A 5,079-nucleotide genomic window follows, 5' to 3' on the forward strand; every position below is an offset into this window, starting at 1 on the left:
CCTACAGCCTGAGTGATAGAGCAAGACTCTGTCTCTTAAAATAATAATAAGTTATTTTAATGACCAGGTAGACATCCTTAGATAGAGGTTTTCAGTAATAAGATCCTTAATTAAGCAATATATAGCAGTTAAGCATATGTTCTTTGCGTATTCAAACCTTCAGACTACCAGTGTGTCCTGTGATGCTAACTTTAGCACTAAAAGGTAGCTGCTTCTAACACAAAGTGAGGATTGTAATAGTATCTACTTTATAGCTTTGTAAGGATAATAAAGTAATTATTGGTCACATATCACTGCAAGATAACTAAATCAATCTCGTCATACCCAAAAGCCTTTATCCAACTTAATTATCTACATAGTAAGAAGGCAATTTCTTCCCATAAATATGGTTATCTTCATTACCAAACTATCTTTTCTCTTCTATAACTTTGATTGGCTCTTTTCATGTCTGACATCTGTACCACTCTCACTAAGACCTTTAAATGTATCTATTTGTTAATCTGAGCTGTGCAATCTAGAGTTTGAGCCACAGAAGATTCTACAGTTTGATCTCTTGCCTTATAATCTTTGCTTCTTCCTTCCTGTTTGACCAGAATGCTTTTAGTTAAAGTTCCTTGCTCAGTCAAATTAATTTCTGAGTCCAGAAAGTAATTCACACAAATTTCACATTTCTCCTTTAAATGGAAGTTTTATTTCACGTTTGATTTATCATTACCTTAGGCAGAGACCTGCAATTAATTTCCAAATCAGGTACTCAGAATGGGGTGTTAACCCCAGTAGAGAAGATTATTTCCAGTATAAACTGATGCCCAAGACAGGGCATTATTTAACTTTGTATTTCAAATCTGAAGTAGAGTTAGTAATGAAACATCAAAGAATGTCTTCCCCTATTTCACAATGGTATCCATTTGTAACATAATTCTAGTTCTACTTTACTGAATTCCTTTTTTTAAAAAAATAAGTTAGAGGTGAAGAATGCTAAAGGTTAGAAGTAGCTATGGGTGAATAGAGAATTGTAAAGAACTCTATGTGGTTTTTCTTCAGTGTTTACTTTCCTTTTCGTCAGATTTATATTCCAATGTTTTAATAAATTATAGGTTTATTCTAGAAAATAATGACTTAATTCTAATATTTCATTTTAATCTTATTTGGTCTTTAAAAGTCTCTTAGATTGTTAATATTCTCAGAAGCAAATATTTTTCCATTCAGATTGGCTTTACTTGTAAGAAAGTAAAACTATATTATATAATTTTCAATTAGAATATCACTTTATAGTTTACACAGCTCTTTGAAACGTACACTATCACGAATAAGTACTCAAAAGTCTAGAGAATTCCAGTAAATTGCACAAGGACATTAATCCTATCTGTTTGGATCATCATTATCTCTCTGGGCCTGCAGAGTTTTTGGTACATAATCACCAAAGGTACTCAAGAAGTTGGAATGAATGAACAAACATTATCACAGTGTTTGTTCTACGCTATCACTACTTACTAGTAGTGAAGCCAGAAATTAAACCCACATCTGATCTCAAACTGTGTGTCCTTATATTAAGGCATCTTGAGGAAATTCACACTCTGCCTTTCCAAGAAGACTGACGAGTCACACAACTGTTAATATGGAATATGATCATCTCTTACTACGGAAAAATATTTTTAGAATGATTTTAGAGAAATTCTGCCTGTACTTGTAGAACCAAGTTGCAGACAAACTGAAATGGTTTTAGACTAGACAATTTTGACTAACTATACTTACCAGTTTCCACATTTTTGTCAGGCTTTGTATACATATAGCTACAGTATCAGATACTTCAAAAGGCATCTGATTCTGTGAAGTAATGCCAAAAAATCAATTACTAATTTTTATGTTTTTAATGACCTCAATATTTGAAAGTCGTGCCATGAGTGTCTGTCTCAACTATTGACTATTATTGTAGACACACAGGGAACTCCACATAGCTTCTGGGATCTGGCTAGGCTCTTCTTTGAGAAAACAGATTGTTTCCATTTTATTTTGAATAAAATTAGATAAAATTACCATCATGCACTTATATCAAAATTATAAAATCATTTTCAAATTCTGTACATGGACATATATACATATGCATACATATGTCAATAGATAATTTCAAAAACAATTTTATATCCATAATTATTCTAGAAAATAAAAAGGCTAGTTGTTAGTGTGTATCTATATTTTAAGACTAAACTTATAGTTCCCTAAAATTATAAACATGCTTAAGCCTATGAGGAGAATATTATTCAAAAAAGTCAATTTTGCATGTCAAGTCCATAATAAGGTTAAAAACTAAATTTTCATTTAATTAATTTCTAATAAACTTGCAAAATTACACTGATGTTTCCCAAGGGAATGCTTATTTTTCACAAATAAGTATTGCATATACTTGCTATTTTCTTGGTCTGAAGTGGATTTCCTCAAGGCTTGCTCCTCATTTTTCTTTAGTCTTTCTGAAATGTAACATGCCTAGTGAGACTTTTACTGATCACCTGGTTATAGTCCATATTCCTTTGTTCTGCTTTATTTGCTCCATGGCACTATTCAATAAATATATTCCTTTGACAAAGGTGGTTATCTTCATTATCAAACTATCTTTTTTTCTCTTTTTGCTGTCTCTCAACTTCTCCCCTCTTAATTCATAAATATGTATATCATGTCAGATGTCATTAACTACATATTTTGCTTGTTTATTTTTAATTGCCTATGCCAACATCACCCACCCCCACACCTTTAGGATGTAAGTTACATGAGGATGGGACAGTTTTTATTATTTTTTTCTCCCATTGCTTTGCCCCCAGAGTCTATAAAAGTGAGTGGTACAGAAAAGACAATCTGTAATTAGTTGTTGAACGAATTAATTACATCAGAGATGCTATTCAATAGGCTTTGGAAAACTCTTCTGTTATTGTGATATTAGCTCAAATACAGTAAGAAGGGGCTGTAAAATCATCAGCGAAGGTAAGTAGTTCAAATATAAATTTAATTAGAAAATCTACTAGGCTATCTGAAATTGTATTTAGTCCCGTCTTTGAAGAGAAGGTAGCCAATCATTTTAAATAATATTAAACTTAACTTCTGTAAAAGAGGAATCATATTGAAAAGGTAAAGAGTACAACTGTGATACTAAAAGAATCACTTTTGATTAAAAAGGATGCATGTTTCTGAGATTCTAGGAAGATACATCTGTCATTGATAATTATTTAACTCACTGTTGTATACTTTACATTTTTTTGATACAGATAAGCAAATGCAGTATCTTGCTCACACTAGTTTGTTACAAATTAATTTCAATCTATTCTTATTGCTGCAGATACCTCAAATATATGGCCTCATGCCATTCCTTTATTTGATGTCATTTATCAAAGTAACTGGGCTGATTTCCATATCTTTACACCTGGCCAAATTGCCTGTCCCTTCAAGATTCTGTAAATGGTGCTAGACTCCTCATTTTCAACTATTAATAATCTGAATGTGTAAGTACAGTATGTATGATTCTCAAAGTTCTATTAAGGTATTGCATATTTCTACAAAAACATTTTAGAATACAATGGCAAGTCTCTCGACTTCTCTCTATCTCTCGACTTCTCTCTTTCTATCTCTCGACTTCTCTCTTTCTATATAGGTTTATCTGTTAGATAAATTTCTCTCTCTCTGTATCCATCTATCTATCTTGGCAAAGCATAAAGGCAAAAGTAAATAATAATTCAGATAATTATCTAAGTGAGCCCAGGGAAAATATTAATTATTAACAATCATGTGAATACTCATTGTCTTATAGCCTCACCTTTTCATTTTTATATTGATTAGAATCAAAGCATCTATTTGATTTGCAAAATGGTAAAAAGCTTATTCTTAATCTATCTCAATTATCTTTTTTTCCCTCTAGATAACTTCAGCAGCCCAGATTCAGTTAATGGATGGAGTAATAAGTCAGTGGTTACTGAATTCATTTTGTTGGGACTGTCTAGCTCTTGGCGACTCCAAGTCTTCCTTTTCCTTATCTTCTCTGTGTTTTATGGAGCTGCTGTGTTGGGAAACATCCTTATCATCATCACAGTAATTATAGACTCTCATTTACATTCCCCAATGTACTTTCTTCTTAGCAATCTCTCTTTCATTGATGTGTGTCAGGCTACATTTGCCACTCCCAAGATGATTGCAGACTTCCTCAATGAACACAAGACCATCACTTTCCAGGGATGCATGTCACAGATCTTTTTCTTGCATGTTTTTGGGGGTAGTGAGATGGTGCTTCTTGTTGCCATGACCTATGATAGATACATTGCTATATGCAAACCTCTGCACTACATGACCATAATGAACCGAGGGTGTGCACTGTTCTGGTGGGGTTTTCCTGGGCCATTGGCATCTCACACTCAGCCAGCCACCTGGCATTCACAGTCAATCTGCCTTTCTGTGGACCCAACACAATTTTTTCTGTGACCTCCCCCTAGTGATCAAGCTTGCCTGCTTAGACACCTATGTTTTTGAGATCCTGGTGCTCACCAACAGTGGTCTGCTCTCACTTACGTGTTTCCTCCTTTTGCTCGTTTCTTACACTATCATCCTTGCTACTGTGCATCGCCAAGCCTCTGATGGGACGTCCAAGGCCCTTTCCACTCTGTCTGCCCACATTACTGTTGTGCTTCTATTCTTTGGCCCATTAATATTCATCTATATTTGGCCCTTTGAAAGTTTCCCAGTTGACAAATTTATCTCTGTGTTTTTTACTGTCTTCACTCCTCTCCTTAACCCCATGATTTATACTCTGAGGAATAAAGATATAAAGGAAGCCATGAGGAAGCTAAGGAGACGACATGTGGGTTCCAAGCAGGGTTTTTAGACAATTACAAAGAAGTAATACAAATTTCTACTTTTGGGCTTTGAAATTAACATATTTGATTATTGTTACTGTGTTTATATCACAAATAGTTTTTTACTAGACTGAATTAGAGGGCCTGAATATGGTGATCTGGAGTTGGCAAACACAGTGCAGAATCTTATGATGCCAGTTCCTATATTCTGTGTCTCACATCATCCTCCCTAAAGCTGCAACTACAT

General features: G+C 34.0%; 1 pseudogene; it reads left to right on the forward strand.

Moving 5' to 3' along the window:
• The first annotated feature begins 2,721 nt into the window (after positions 1-2,721).
• On the forward strand, positions 2,722-4,861 carry LOC126959212 (olfactory receptor 4K1-like; annotated as a pseudogene).
• Positions 4,862-5,079: the final 218 nt, after the last annotated feature.

The sequence above is a fragment of the Macaca thibetana genome, chromosome 7 (genome assembly GCF_024542745.1).
Source record: "Macaca thibetana thibetana isolate TM-01 chromosome 7, ASM2454274v1, whole genome shotgun sequence".
Taxonomy (NCBI): Eukaryota; Metazoa; Chordata; class Mammalia; order Primates; family Cercopithecidae; genus Macaca; species Macaca thibetana.